The sequence below is a fragment of the Macaca nemestrina genome, chromosome 13 (genome assembly GCF_043159975.1).
Source record: "Macaca nemestrina isolate mMacNem1 chromosome 13, mMacNem.hap1, whole genome shotgun sequence".
Lineage (NCBI taxonomy): Eukaryota > Metazoa > Chordata > Mammalia > Primates > Cercopithecidae > Macaca > Macaca nemestrina.
In genome coordinates, this window is record NC_092137.1 from 108,832,448 (window position 1) to 108,849,134 (window position 16,687).

Here is a 16,687-nt window from a genome sequence, read left to right on the forward strand (position 1 = left end):
ATATTACACAGATGTCAATTCTCCTTAAATCGATCTAGATTTAATGCAATTCCAACAAAAAATTCCAATAGATTTTCTGTGTGTGCATACGTTTCGAAAGTATTCTAAAATTTATATAAAAGTACAAATTGTCCAGCAGAGTCAAGCACTCTTCAAAAAAGAAAAATGAACAAGGTGGGAGAGTTTATTCTATTGGATATCAAGGCTTCATATAAAGCTGAAAGTAATGAAATCAGTGTGTTACTAGTCCAAGAACAGAAAAATAAAACCAATGGAACAGAATGGAGACCCCAGAAACACATCGTGAATATATAGACACTTGATTTATGAAAAAGATGTAGAATAAGGGGGGCAAGAATGCTCTTTTCAATAAATTGTACTGGAACAATTAGACATCCATATGGGGAAAAAGGTGAAACGTGACTCCCACTTCATGCCATATAGAAAAATTAATTCCAGATGCATTATAGAGCTAGCTGTGATAGAAAAAAAAAAAAGTAAAGCCTTTAGAAAGTGATATAGATAGAAAAATAACTTTATGTTTCTGGGTTAGGAATACAAAAAGCACTAACTTAAGGAAAGATTGACAAATTAGACCACATTAAAATTATGAACTTTAATTTATTAAATGATACCATTGGGAGAGTGAAAAGGCAAGCTGCAAGGGAATACATTTGTAAAATGTATCACTGCATAAAGATCATACACAGACTATTTTAAATGCCTACAAGTTATACAAAAAAGATACATATAACAAATAGAAAAAAAAGCTCATATTGTGGCTTGAAGTAAAAAATATTTAATTAAAAAATAAATTTCAAAAGAAAAAAGGGAAAAGACTGGAATAAGTACTTAACAAAAGAGGAAATCCATACGGCCAAAAAACATCTGATGGCCAGGTGCAGTGGCTAACGCCTGTAATCCCAGCACTTTGGGAGGCCAAGGTGGGCAGATCACGATGTCAAGAGATCAAGACCATCCTGGCCAACATGGTGAAACCCCATTTCTACTAAAAATACAAAAATGAGCTGGGCGTGGTGGCACGTGCCTGTAATCCTAGCTACTCAGGAGGCCGAGGCACGAGAATTGCTTGAACCTGGGAGGTGGAGGTTGCAGTGAGCTGAGACTGTGCCACTGCACTCCAGCTTGGCGACAGAGCAAGACTCTGTCTCAAAAAAAAAAAAAAAATCTGAAAAGACATTGAAGTATTAGGGCTTGCTAGAGAAACAGAACCAATAGGATGTGTGTGTGAGAGAGAGAGATTTATTTTAGAATTGACTCATACGTTTGTGGAAACTGAAAAGTCTGAAATCCACATGAAAGACCAGCACGCTGGAGACCCAGAGGAGGGTTGATGTTTCAGGCCTGAGTCCAAAGGCAGTCCAGAGGCTGAATTCCTTCTCTATCGGGGAACCCCACCCCCGATATTCAACGTGGGTCCTTTTCTATTTCCCGAAGCATCGGCTGGTCTGAGAAATAAAGGGAAAGAGTACAAGAGAGAGAAATTTTAAAGCTGGGTGTCTGGGGGAGACATCAGATGTCAGCAGGTTCCGTGATGCCCCCAAGCCGTAAAACCAGCAAGTTTTTATTAGTGATTTTCAAAAGGGGAGGGAGTGCACAAATAGGGTGTGGGTCACAGAGATCACATGCTTCAAAAGGTAATAAAATATCACAAAGCAAATGGAGGCAGGGCGAGATCACAGGACCACAGGATGGGGTGAAATTAAAATTGCTAATGAAGTTTCGGGCACACATTGTCATTGATAACATCTTATCAGGAGACAGGGTTTGAGAGCAGACAACCTGTCTGACCAAAATTTATTAGGCGGGAATTTCCTTGTCCTAATAAGCCTGGGAGCACTACAGGAGACAGGGCTTATTTCATCCCTTTGGCTTCGACCATAAAAGACAGCTGCCCCCAAGGGGGCCATTCATAGGCTTACCCTCAGGGGCGCATTCTCTTTCTCAGGGATGTTCCTTGCTGAAAAAAAGAATTCAGCGATACTTCTCCTATTTGTTTTTGAAAGAAGAGAAATATGGCTCTGTTCCACCTGGCTCACCAGCAGTCAGAGTTTAAGGTTATCTCTCTTTTTCCCTGAAGATTTCTGTTATCCTGTTCTTTTTTCAAGGTGCCCAGATTTCATATTGTTCAAACACACATGCCCTACCAACAATTTGTGCAGTTAATGCAATCATCACAGGGTCCTGAGGCAACATACATCCTCCTCAGCTTATGAAGATGACAGGATTAAGAAATTAAAGATAGACATAGGAAATCACAAGGGTATTGATTGGGGAAGTGATAAGTGTCCATGAAATCTTCACAATTTATGTTCAGAGATTGCAGTAAAGACAGGCATAAGAAATTATAAAAGTATTAATTTGGGGATCTAATAAATGTCCACAAAATCTTCACAATTGATGTTCTTCTGCCGCGACTTCAGCCAGTCCCTCCGTTAGGGGTCCCTGACTTCCCACAATACTTCTCCTTCAGTGATCTCAGTCTTTGCTTTTAAAGTCTTCCATTGATTGGATTGGATTCTGCTTGCCAAATGGAGGGTAAGTTACTTTATTCAAAGTCTACTGATTTCGATGTTAATCACTTCTGAAAAACACCTTCACAGCAACATCTGGACTAGTGTTTGACCAAACAACTAGATACCATAGCCTAGCCAGTTGGACACATAGTTTACCATCACATTCAACCTCTTTAATAAGGGAAAAATGCAAATTAAAACTACAAAGAGAAAGCACTACACTTACATGAGAATGTCTAAAATTAAAAAGACAAATCATGTAAACTACTAGAATGTGGAGAAACAGGAACTTTCATATGCTGCTAGTTAATATGAAAGTTACTGCAACCACTTTGGAAATCAGTTAAGGATTATCTTAAGCTATGACCCAGTAATCCCAACCCTTCATATTTACCCAAAAGAAATACATGTACATGTTCTTGAATTTTGAAAGTTCTTTATTCTAGATTCCAGTCCTTTGTCAGCTATATGGTTTGCAAATATTTTCTCTCAGTCTGTAGCTTGCCTTCAGGTCTTCTTCATAAGGTCTTTCACAGGGCAAAATTTTGGGGTTTTTAATTTATTTTTAATTTTAATATATTTATTTATTTAGAGACCGGGTTATGACACTGGCTAGTTTTTGTATTTTTGACAGGATGGGGTTTTATCATATTGCCAAGTTTGGTCTTGTATCCCTGGGCTTAAGCAATCTACCCTCCTCAGCCTCCCAAAGTACTGGGATTATAGGGTGAGCCACCACACTTGGCCAGGGCAAAAGTTTTTAATTTTGCTGAGGTTCAATTCATATATCGTTTAAGTCTGTGATCCATTTTGAGCTAATTTTTGTATATGGTTTGAGACAGGTCAAGGTTCATTTTTGCCTATGAATGTCAATTTCTCCAGAACCATTTATTGAAAAGGCTATCATTCCTCTATTGAATTGCTTTTCACCTTTGATAAAAATCAGTCCAGCATGTTTGTGCGGGTCTATTTCTGGGTTTTCTGTTCTGCCACATTTGTCTACATGTCTGTCTCTCTGCCCATACCACACTCCCTTGATTACTGTAGCCACATAGTGAGATAGACTGGCTCCTCCTACTTTATTCTTTATCCAGTTTGGTTAAGCTATTCCAGGACATGTGCCTTTCCATGTAAATTTGGGATAAGATTGTCTGTGTCTACAAAGCACCTTGCTGGGATTTTAAGAGTAATTGTATTAAACTTATTAATCAGTCTGGAGAGAATTGACATCCTTGTGAAGTTGAGTCATCCAACTCATGAAGTTGGTTGGATTTACTTAGTTAAATCCTCTGTTATTTCTTTCAAAATCATTACATAATTTTAGTGTGCAAATGTTGTACATATTTTGTTATATTCATGCCCAAGTATATCATTTTCTTTGGAACTGTCATAAATGGTATTGTATTATTAATGCTAGTTTTGAAATGTTCATTGTTAATATATAGAAATGCCATTTATTTTTCTGTATTGCTATTATATCCTGCTACCTTGCTGACTTTATGTTAATTCTAGGAGTTATTTGTAAATTCCTTGGTATTTTCTGTGTAGACAACCAGGTCTTTGACAAATAAAGGCAGTTTTCTTTCTTTCCTTCCAATCTTTGTGCTTTTTATTTCTCTTTCTTGTCTTATTTTGGTGGTCAGAATTTCTAGCACTATGTTGAATTAGAGTGGTGAGAACAGATTGCTTGTCTCTTTCCCAATCTTAGGGAAAAAGCATTCCATCTTTTTCCATTAATTATTTGGTTCCTTTTTTTTTTTTTTTTTTTTTTTGGAGGCGTGGTCTTTCTTGCTCTGTCACCCAGACTGGAGTGCAGTGGCACAATTATGGCTCACTGCATCCCTGAACTCCCAGGATCAGGTGATCCTCCTGCCTCAGCCTCCCGAGTAGCTGGGACCACAGGCACACCACCCTGTCTGACTAATTTTGTTTTGTTTTGTTTTGTTTTGAGACAGGGTCTCACTCTGTCACACAGGCTGGAGAGCAGCGGCGTGATCTCGGCTCACTGCAACCTCCACCTCCCAGGTTCAAGCAATTCTCCCACCCACCTCAGCCTTCCAAGTAGCTGGGACTACAGGTGCACACCACCATGCCCGGCTAATTTTTGTATTGTTTGTTAGAGGTGAGGTCTCACCATGTTGGCCAGACTGGTCTGAAACTCCAGACCTCAAATGATCTGCCCACCTCGGCCTCCCAAAGTGTTGGGATTATAAGCATGAGCCACCGTGCCCAGCCTGATTTTTGTATTTTTTGAAGAGACAGGGTTTTACGATGTTGCCCAGGCTAGTTTTGAACTTCTGGGCTCAAGCAATCTGCCCATCTCAGCGTCTCAAAGTGTTGGGACTACAGGCATGAGCTACTGTGCCCAGCCTAGATTTTTAAATAGATGCTCTTTCTCAACTTAAGGATTCTCCACACCAATCCCCGCCATTCCCAGTCTGCTGAGACTTTTTACTGTGAATGGGCATAGGATTGTGCTGGTCTTTTTTTCTGCATCAAATGATATAATCATTTTTATTCTTTAGCAGGTTAACATGGTAAATTACATTGATTGATTCTGGAATATCGAACCAACCTTGCATATCTGGAATAAATCCCTCTTCATCATGGTGTATATAATTTTTTATATACAATGCTGTATTAGATTTACAAAATTTTGTTGAGAAATTTTGTGTCTAAATTTATAGAGATAGTGATCTATAACTTTCTTTTTTGTACTGCATTTTCCTGATTTTGGTATCAGGGTAATACTAGCCTTATACAATGAGCTGGGAAATGTTCTTTCTTTTACTTTCTGAGATACAGTATGTAAAATTGGTATTAATACTCCTTAAAGTATTTTCATATGAAGATTAATTTTTGAGAGCCTTTTACTTATAACTTTAATTACTGTAGTGGCTATGGAACTATTCAGGTTGTCTCTATCATCCTAGTTGAGTTTGGTAGTTTGTAGTTTTCTTGGCATTAGCACATTTCTTCTAGGTTGGCAGTAAATTCTCTTAAGTTTTCTTTCATCTGAGAATGTCTGATTTCTCCTTCATTCCCAAAGGGCATTTTCAGTGGCTATTGGATTTGTGATTCTAAGTTCTGTCTTCAACTTGAAAAATGTTGTGCTTCTTCCTTTTGGCCTCCATGGTTTCAAGATGAGAAATCCACTGTCATTCAAACAAATATTCCCCGTGAATAATGCTTCATTTCTCTCTGGTTCTTTCAATATTTTCTCCTTTGTTTGTAGTTTTGGGTGTTTAATTATGATGTTAAGAAGTTTAATTGTGCTTTTTTTGTGTTTACCCATTTGGGTTTGCTCTGCCAAGGGGACAGAGGATTAGCTCCCAGCTTGAGTGCTCACCCAACTAGGCCAGAGAGTTCAAGCACTCAGCCAGCTTCTGCAGAGCAGAAGCTCAGGTGAGGCTGGAAGGTCCTGTTCAGCCCACTAGAGTTTTACTGGGATAGGGTGGGTATCGCCAAAAAGGTTTCCTTCTGTTGTCAGGCAAGCCTTTTCCCTGTGCTTTGACCAGGGGTGGGGGTGGGGGGGCAGGCCTTTCTTAGAACTTTCTCATCTGTGCCTGTTGGTGGTTGGAGGCTTCTGCAGTGCCTCAATCAGGGTATGGGGGAGTGATAAGGAAATCCAAGGACTCACATCTGTCATTCTTCAAGGTCTGAGATCCGTAGGCTTTTGTTTCTTCCTTTCTCCAGCTTTCAGACTCTTCTTCTGCTGTCTGTTGTGTTATGTCCAGATATTTTACCTGTAAGAGGGAGTGCATGGGAGGAATGGGAGTCTCCATCTTTGGGGAACCAGCAGTCAACACTCAGGTTTTAATGCACTTTCCTCTGTTTATCATATTTCACTATTAAAAAGAGTTAACAGGCAAGAGATAAGACGGCCACCACACTTGAGAAGGTTGGGAGCCCTGACTTGGTACAAACTACTTTTTGATCTGACACATGACAAATGATGTCTTATAATATCTTACAAAAAACATATGTGTATCATGCTGATCCTTCTGGATAATCCAATCTAGGGAGGTTATTTAACAAATAACTCCTCACAAATCAGGGATAGCTCTCCAGCACTGGGTCCTCCGGCTGATAGCCCCCACCAAGTGTCAGACCTACCTAGGCCTCATTCTTGTCTCGTTCTCTTTTTTCTTTAAATGTGCCCCCTCACTTCTCTGTAATATTTCCCATGCCCTTTTCATACCTGCTCCTCCTGCCTGGGCTTTTGGATAATCTAACCATGACTGGTTATTGACCACTCACAGTGTGTTCTGTACAGGAGAGGGGTTTTACAAACTAACGCCCCATGGTTTCTGAGGAGGCCTTCTCGGCTACTTATGGTGGGCAAAGAATGGGCTCCTGTACCACCCCATCATTCATCCCAGAAGGCCCTAAAACTCAGAGCAAACTATTTGCAGTGAATCTAGGAGTGCAGGATGATGGAGATGGGGCATCTGGCCCCACCTTAGCTCCATGAAGTGTCCTGAGCCAGGTATAAAAGGAGCTGAATTTGCTTACATAGTGGCTCCAGAACTTGCTTTTGCCTCACTGTGCCTCCTTCTGCCTGCTGGCTTGCTGCTTTGTCTTTCTTCATCACCTCTCTTGCCACAGCCCCTCACCTTGGCCCTGCAATACTCCACATTCCTCACTTCCCTGTGCTTAGTTCACTCCCTAAACACCAATCTCTTCCTCCTCTAGGGCATTCCTGGGGCCTCCCACTGAAACTAACCCAACACAACAGTCCCATAGATAGGTTTTTGGATAAACATATAAATGAATCCTTCTGGTCCTAAAGTTTGAACCTTACTTTTTTTTTTTTTTTTTTTTTTGAGATTCAGTCTCACTGTCGCCAGGGCAATCTTGGCTCACTGCAACCTCCGCCTCCCAGGTTCAAGAGATTCTCCTGCCTCAGCCTCCTGAGTAGCTGGGACTACAGGTGTGCACCACCATGCCCAGGTGATTTTTGTACTTTTAGTAGAGATGGGGTTTTACCATGTTGGCCAGGATGTTCTTGATCTCTTGACCTTGTGATCTGCCCCCTCGGCCTCCCAAAGGGATGACAGGCATGAGCCACTGCGCCTGGCCTGAACCTTACTTCGTTGTTTTGTTTTGTTTTGTTTTTTGAGACGGAGTTTCACTCTTGTTGCCCAGGCTGGAGTGCAGTGACACGATCTCGGCTCACTGCAACCTCCGCCTCCCAGGTTCAAGTGATATTCTCCTGCCTCAGCCTCCCGAGTAGCTGGAACTATAGGTGCCCGCCACCACACCCAGCTAATTTTTTTGTATTTTTAGTAGAGACAGGGTTTCACCATGTTGGCCAAGATGGTCTCCATCTCTTGACCTCGTGATGCATCCACCTGGCCTCCAAAAGTGCTGGGATTACAGGCTGAGCCAACACACCTGGCTGAACCTGACATTTTTAAAATCTGAGTTCCTTCCTCAGGAAACACCCTCAGTCCTCTCAAAAAAAAAAAAAAAAAAAAAGTATCAAAGAAGAGAAACTCCCCAGGTCAACACATCCAGACAATGAGATGCCTGCCCAGTCCTTCATGGTGACTGCTTCCTTGCCCCTCCCTAGTTCCTGTTTTCTTACACATTGTTACCTTTCTTCCCTGGTGTATAAACCCCTAGTTTTAAGTGGATAGGGAGATGGATTTGAGACTGAGCTCCCATCTTCTCATCTTCTCAGCCGCAGCACCTGATGAAAGCCTTCTTCCTTGGCAATACTTGTCATCTCTGTGATTGGCTTTCTGTGCAGGGAGCAGCAGGACCTAGACAGAACCTGGGTGTTTGGGCAACACCATCTGCCTCTGCTTCCCAGGACACACTCAAAAAGGAGGGGACTGGGCCAGTGCATTCACCTCAGGGTCTCTGTTTCACAAGAGGAGTCGTGGAAATCGGAATGATCAAAATCCCAGCTCACAGAAATGAGCCAGGCTGAGTGCAAAATTAAAGTGGACAGGGCCCATCCACGGCCTGAAAAGGGCTTTGTTATTCCTTCCTAGGAAAGTTGTCACCTCTCAGGGAAGTGTCTGGCTGAGTAATGACAAGCATGGAAGGTCTCTGTCCACTCAAGGAATGGATCATACTGAGGCCTGGTGATCAGTTTAAAGGAAATTTATTTCCCATGGCTGACGTCCACAACGTTCAGCTTCCAAGAGTTCAGAAAGGACTTATATTTCACCTTGCCATGACATGGGTCAAATAGGAAGCCTCTTTGAGGATCCAGGGAAAATTAACCCCTGGTGACAAAGGATCATTTCTTAGCCCCTAGTTGCCCATCTGGAGTTCTCCGTTAGGCCCACAGAATCAGCAAACTCTGTGTGGAATTAGGCGATTGCTCCTCAGTAGTGGCAGTGCAACCGGAGGGAAATAATTGTTCCATTCTGACCTGTGAGTTCAAATACTCTGTGAGTTGCTATAGGAGTTTTATTTAAGCCACCAGCCTGTGCAAGAGGTGAGCAGTGGCCCGGCCCAACTGTGACATCCCAGAAGACACATCTAGTTGGCCAAGGCCTCTGCTCTCAGCTGGAGGAAAGGCCCCCACCCCCACCCCATGGGGAGGGGAGAAAGCGCATGGATGGAGTGGGATGAAGAAGGGAGAGTGAGGAGAAAGCCCTTCCATGGTGTAAAAGTCGGCATCCGCGGAAGCCTCTCACACACTCGACTGATGTCACCCCAAGGAGCAGTTTCACCAGACAGGGTGCTGAGGCCAGCATAGCATCTGTTTGCAGACAGTGCTTGAAGGGATTGAGGTTGGGTCCTGGAGTTCTAAAGTTCTAATCCTTTTCTTCTGTCCTAGTTCACCTTCCTGCAAAAGAAAGGGGGGGCGGGTGGGGAGGGACAAAAAAAATCGCTATGCAGAAGTTCACTCCGGAAAATGCCTTGAAATAAAATCAACAAGATTGATGTGCAGGCAGACAGGTAATAACTTTAAAAGTGAAAGACATCTCCGAAGATCTATGGCATTTTTAACAAAACGGGGGGAAGGTGGGCAGCGCTCAACACTGCAGAGCGGTAATTACACCCACAGGAAGTCTCTAATGAACTTGAAAACAAAGCTCCGAAGAAAGGGAATTAAGAAGATAAATGCAGAGTTCTGTTTACGTAACCGTAGGGGGTTTGAACACCGAGAGCTTACAGTGCCTGAAACGCGGTGAGGAAATGGGAGGGAGAACAGCGAGCGTTCAGAAATTTTGGCAAAAGGTCAAAGAGAGTGAACGGATGTGGGGGGAGGGGAAGGGGGTGGCGTGGGGTGGGTGCTAGCGCTCATGGTACAAGAAGTTTAACAAACATACAAGTTTAGTTGCTGAAGAAAATACTTAGAGGAAGGAGGGTTGTCTGCTGGGGACAAAGAGAAGCGGCTTTATCCCGCCTGTGGCCCGCAGGTGGGCGTTGGCGCAGGTCTCCCCGCGCCCGCAGCGCGTCCAGGTTTCCACCGGCTGAGCCCGGCCCACGTGTCCGACGCTGAAGCGTCGCTCTCCGTTCCTCCAGCGGGCGCCTCCCGGCCGAGCTGCAGGGGGTGCACACAGCAGAGCTCTACTGCGCCCTCCTCGCCGCGCGTGGGGCCAGGCCATGCCCTAGAGACCCGCCTGGGCCTGCCCCGAGGGCTCGGTGCAGCTGGAGGTCTGAGCGCGCGTCCCCTGCTGCTACTGATTGAAGCCCAGTCCCCAGTCCCCAGTAGTAAGAGGGGGCCTCCAGGGAAGTGATTCCGTAGTAGGGGGAACGGGGCTGATAACCTTATGAGAGGGTTGGAGGGAGCTGTTTCCTCCCTTCCACTCTTTCTGCAGAGCGTTCCCCTCTCTACCCCACCCCTGCCAGGACAGAGCCCCCATCTGTGGTAAGTCAGCACCCAGCAAGAAGCCCCATATGGGAGGAACAGGCCCCCCCTCACTGCTGATGATGACGCCTTGATGGCGGACTTCCAGCCTCCAGCACAGTGAGAAGGAAATGTCAGTTTATAAATTACTCTCTGAGGTGTTTTGTTAACAGCAGCAGGAATGGACCAAGGGACACCGAGTTCTTACCATTGCCCAGTCACAATACCCTTAGACTCCAGCATCTCCCTGTCTTACCAGGAGTCAGTGAGACAAAAGGTGCAGGTGTCACTAATGGTGGTATACATGCACACTGTGTTAGTCTGTGTACTAGTTATGAGTATATATACTAATTATTAAACCATTTTAGAAAGAAAATACAGACTTGGGAGGTTTTAAAACCTGTCAAAGTCGGGTGTGGTGCACCTGTGGTCCCAGCTACTCTGGAGACCGAGGCAGAAGGACTCCTTGAGCCCAGGAGTTCAAGACCAGCCTGGGCAACATAGTGAGACCTGGAAAACAAACAACAACAAAAAAACTGTCAAGAGGCAGAACCTGGATAAGAAGTGGGTTATGTAAACCAGAGTGGTCCAAAACTTCAGATGCCTGAGGGGCCCCAAGCTGGTCCTAGATACTCATGAAAGTGCAATTCTAGAAGGAGCCATCTGCTCAACAGCCTGCCTGGTCATCCTCAAAGAGGCCACCACTCCCCACTCCTTCTCAGGGAGCCTCATCCCATCAGACCGTGAGGCCCATTCTTTCATTCATTCAGGTCATATTTACTGTCTTATCCACAATGCACCAGGCACTGTGCTGGGTGCTACTATACACATTATCACATTTGGCAAGGTATAGCACACCTCTTAATTTCAAAATAACCTTTCCAATGACATTAAAAATGGGCTTTACTTATGTGAAATTCACTTAAAATAGAAATCTAAGGAATTTTCAGTAGCATACCATAATTTGGCTAGAGGAGAAGGCTGGGTCTTCAGTGGGAAAATGTTAGAGGTAAAGCACTTGAGCACATGGCCTGCTGGGGAGAGTGCTGAGCCAGCTGGCTGTGCAGGGGAGGATTGAGGAAAAGGCTGAACATGAAGGCTAAGGATCAGTTTCATGAGCCCTCGAATCCAGGTTGATTTGAAACTTTGCATAGGCAGAACATTCTGAGGTAGCAAACAAAAGTTAGAGTCAAAAAGTTCTTTCTAAAGAATGATGTCAAGGAGGCAGCCAATTTAAGACTCACCCACACACTCGAACGGGCACTCAGTAAATTCTTACTGAATTAATGAATCAATCAGTCCATCAATACAGAGACAGCAACCAGGATCCTTGTCAAGTCAAGAGGGTTGTTAGTATTTCTTTAAAAGAAACAGCCTTATCTGTGAGCAAAATGAGAGGCTGCCCCTGAAGGCTAAGGATGTCCATTTGAGAGAAGCAGCCTTTCAATGTGCAATGATTAGGCTTAACTTGCTGGCAAGGCTGGAGACAAGGATAGAGATGAAAGGCTGGATGATGGCTGCGGGGGGTGCCCTGTCCTGTAGCTGTTCCAGCCAGGAAAGGAGAGGGGAACAGAGGAGACAGCACAGGCGGCAGGCAGGCATCCTGGGCCGAGGAAGGAGGGAGGGCTCCCCAGGGTCACCCTGCTCTACTTTTGGAGCCTGATGCTGTAAAGGCAGCCCAGCAGGGACACACATGCTGCAGAATCTCCTCTGTCCCCTCGTTGAGAGGACCAGGTTTTCCCTTGGAAATGGATAGACACACACTGAGCTGCTGCTTCCCAGGAGGGCTGAGGCATCCTTCAGTAACTTCAGGCGTCCTGTCAGCCACGTCATGGTTTCCCACCTCTGGATTCCCATGCCTTCCTTACCCTGATGAGGTTTCTCCCATTTACACGTCATCCCTCATCATCCCTCTCCTGGATGCTTTGCTAGCTTTATGGAAGGAACTTGGAGAAGTGGCCAAGGCAGGGCCCAGCAGCTGCAGCCATGGGGGTGAATGGGGGCCGGGATGAGGAGGGACTCCATAGACTCAGTGTCGACATGAAGGAGGAAAGGGCCCAGGTGTCCTGTTAACAGTAATAACAATAATCTTGCCTTAAACCTTATTTATTGATTTATTTTTGTAGTTTAGAATGAGGTGAGGCCTAAAGAAAGAAACAATCACATAGGCCAGGCACAGTGCCTCACGCCTATAATCCTAGCACTTTAGGATTGAGGTGGGAAGATTGCTTGAGCCCAGGAGTTTGAGACCAGCCTGGGCAATATGGCAAAATCCTGTCTCTACTAGATAAATAAATAATCACAACTAAAGTCGTGACAGCCAAATTCACACATGCATTCTCAGTTGGCCCTCACAGTCCCCGACAGCCACACAGATGCTGAGAGTGTGAGGCTGCTCTGGAAGACAGGAGTGGGGCTAGACCCGATGACCTCTAAGGTCTGTTCTGCTGCTTTCGGTCCAGGGTCAAGGTGTTGGAGGGGCAAGATATGTGTGGGGGAAGGGCAAGAACCGGGCGTGCGTACTTAAGCTACTCATTTGGGTGCATGTCTGCCAGCCTCCCGAGGGCCTATGGGATAGACCAGAGCGATCCTCTAAGTGAGGACCGCTGGGATCAGATGCTTGGGCCGCAGCAGAGGTGATTGAAACGGGATTCGGCACTGTCCAGATGTTGATGCAAGGAGTGTCACCCTCAAATACAGCGTGTCAGCCACCGTGAGCCACTCTGCAGGAGAGCCTGAGAGTGGCATGTGGAGACAGGCCTCCCAGCAACGGGGAAGCCAGGGCGCAGCAGCAGGGCGCACCTTCTAGATGCAACGCTCTTCCTTCAGTGGAGCTAAGCGCCATGCTGTCTATTGTGGCCCAGCATGCACTTCGTGCTTTCCATTAGCCCTGAGGCTCAGGCGTCAATTATGATTTATCATTTAAAATCCAACAATATGTTTTTATTGTATTTCTTTCTTTTGAGACAGGGTCTCACTCTGTCACCCAGACTGGAGTGCAGTGGCATGATCATGGCTCACTGCAGCCTCAACCTCCTGGGTTCAGGTGATCCACCCACCTCAGCCTCCTCAGTAGCGGAGACCACAGGCGTACACCACCAGGCCCAGCTAATTTTTTGCATTTTTTGTAGAGACGGGGTTTCACCACGTTGCCCAGGCCGGTCTCAAACTCCTGGACTCAAGATGTCTGCCTGTCTTGGCCTCCCAATGTGCTGGAATTACAGGCATGAGCCACTGCACCCTGCCAGTATGCTTTTAAACAGTACCAGGAAAGCCTCGAGCTCTTCCCCGCCTCAGCAGGACACATGCATTAACTGGCAGAGCCCAGTCTCCCTCTGAGGATGGGTCTGTGAGTGGCAGCTCTGGGAGAGACAGAAGTAGGGGACTGGCAGGGACTCAGAGCCTGCAGGGAGAAGGAAGATGCATGGTGGGGAGGCCAGCATGCCAGGCCACCGAGCTCCCGCCCACTCCTGGAGCCCAGGCCCTCGTCAACTCTAGGTCTTGCTCCTGGCCTAGGTCCTGCTGAGTCCCCATAGTCATAACGACGCTTACACAGCACTGCCTCCTTCCAGATACTTTTTCACGGGGTTATTGTCAGTGCCCAATAACCCTGTGAGGCTTTTCACCACTTACAGGAGGGGAGCTGAGGCCCAGGAGGGCTTAGGCCCTGCCCGGGGTATCATAAGCAGAGGGTGGATGGACGTGCCAGGCTCAGAGCCTGTGCCTTCATGTCAGGCTCCACAGGCTTCCTTGGCTCCTTGCTGCCTTCAAAAGAGGAAAGTTACTTTTGTTTTCAAAATCCAGTCTTTCCTTATGGCTTCAAAAGCTCTTCCCTTGAAGCCTCCACAAAGGAACAAGATGTCTGGGGTCTGGCTGGACCTGGGAGAGCTCTGCAATGCCTCCAAGATGAGGCTAGTCCCCCAGGGGAGCCCACCCTCCTTCAAGATGTCTTCAGAGGTTCTATTCTATTCTATTCTATTCTATTCTATTCTATTCTATTCTATTCTATTCTATTCTGAGACAGAGACTCACTCACTCACTCTGTTGCCCAGGCTGGAGGGCAGTGGTGCAAATCTTGGGTCACTGCAACCTCCGCCTCCAGGATTCTAGTGATTCTCCTGTCTCAGCCTCCCAAGTAGCTGCTATTACAGGTGCGAACCACCATGCTCAACTAATTTTTGTATTTCTAGTAGAGACAGGATTTCACCATGTTCACTAAGCTGGTCTTGAACTCCTGACCTCAAGTGATCTGCCTGCTTTGGCCTCCCAAAGGGCTGCAATTACAGGTGTGAGCCACTGCACCCGGCCAATGTCTTCAGAGGTTCTTTTTTTTGAGACGGAGTCTCGCTCTGTCGCCCAGGCTGGAGTGCAGTGCAGTGGCACGATCTCGGCTCACTGCAACCCTCTTCAGAGGTTCTTCATATCCAACACCCTGCAGTGATGAAATAAAGCATGGCATATTAACTGAGTGGACAGTTACGCAGCCATTTAAGCTGACAAATACACAGACACATTATAAACTATTCAAAAGTAATTTTCAGTGAAAATATTACCACCATGGAAAGCATGTATATAGATAAAAATGGATGTAGAAACAGAAATATATATGATTTGATATTATTGGGTGATGAAGCTATGGCTGTAATTATTTTTTTTCTTGACGTTCAACTGCTTTTAATAATTTTTTTTTTTTTTTGAGATGGATCTCGCTCTGTCGCCCAGGCTGGAGTGCAGTGGTGTGATCTCGGCTCACTGCAAGCTCTGTCTCCTGCGTTCATGCCATTCTCCTGCCTCAGCCTCCTGAGTAGCTGGGACTATAGGCGCCCGCCACCACGCCCAGCTAATTTTTTGTATTTTCAATAGAGATGGGGTTTCACTGTGTTAGCCAGGACAGTCTCGATCTCTTGACCTCGTGATCCACCCACCTTGTCCTCCCAAAGTGCTGGGATTACAGGCGTGAGCCACCGAGCCCAGCCGCTTTTAATGATTTTTAAAAAGTATTTGGTAGCTCTGAACTGGCAACTGTGGAAATATGACAGAGGAGCAGCTATTTCTAGAAGATCATTTTGACCTTTTTCCCCACCTAGAGGGAGCTAATCAATCAGGATGTGAGGGGGACAGTCTGAGCTGCTGCTTTCCCCACTTGAACACATGACATATCCAGTGTATCCTACACTAAGGGTGCTTCCTCACCTTAGAGCCAGGAGCTCATGACTGCACAGCCAGCCTTCAGTCCCCTTGCTCCGGAGGGAAGAGGGGCCCAAGGGACAGGCAATACTTCAGACATACTCTTCTAAAAGCAAAAACAGTGGCCATTAAAATAATGCGCTGGCCAGGTGTGATGGCTCTTACCTATTGTCCCAGCACTTTGGGAGGCAGAAGCAGGAAGATTGCTTGAGCCTAGGAGTTCAGGACCAGTCTGAGCAACATAGCAAGACCCCATCTCTTTAAAAAAAAAAATAGCTAGGCATGGTGGTGTGTGCCTATAGTCCCAGCTACTCAGGAGGCTGAAGCAGGAAGACGCTGAGCCCAGGAGCTCAGGTGAGCTACAGTCATGCCACTGCACTCCAGCCTGGGTGACAGAGTGAGACTCTTTCTCTAGAATAAACAAAATTAAAAGTTTAAATATAAAATGTGCTGTCTTCCACGCACTGGATCTTTCTGAGCTGCTTTTCTGTGGTGGCGCTGAGCCAACTCCCCTTGCTCTCTCTTCCCACCTGCTCTGAACTGCAAGCGTTTCTGCTCCCCCAGGGAAGGCAGGCCTTGGTGAGGGTGAAGGGGACAACCAACAATTACACCAGGATGAGGACGTCAGCTGGGACTGTCCCAGGCCAGCTGGGACATGTCGTCCCCCATCTCTATGAAAAACTAGAAATCTGGGAATTAACCATATGGCTGCCAGAATATCTACCTGAAGCTCTAACCTAATGATGCAATTTTTTTTTTTTTTTTTTTTAAGACAGAGTCTCGCTCTGTCGCCCAGGCTGGAGTGCAGTGGCGTGATCTCGGCTCACTGCAAGCTCTGCCTCCCAGGTTCACGCCATTCTCCTGCCTCAGCCTCCCAAGTAGCTGGGACTAAAGGTGCCCACCTCCACGCCCGGCTAATGTTTTTGTGTGTGTGTGTGTTTTTAGTAGAGGCAGGGTTTCACTGTGTTAGCCAGGATAGTCTCAATCTCCTGACCTCGTGATCCACCCGCCTCGGCCTCCCAAAGTGTTGGGATTACGGGTGTGAGCCACCACCCCTGGCCTAGGTCCTTTTTTTTTATAATGAACTTTTTGCAGAAAATATTTTGTGCTCCCCAAAATACGTACGTCAAGTTATAAATCATATCTT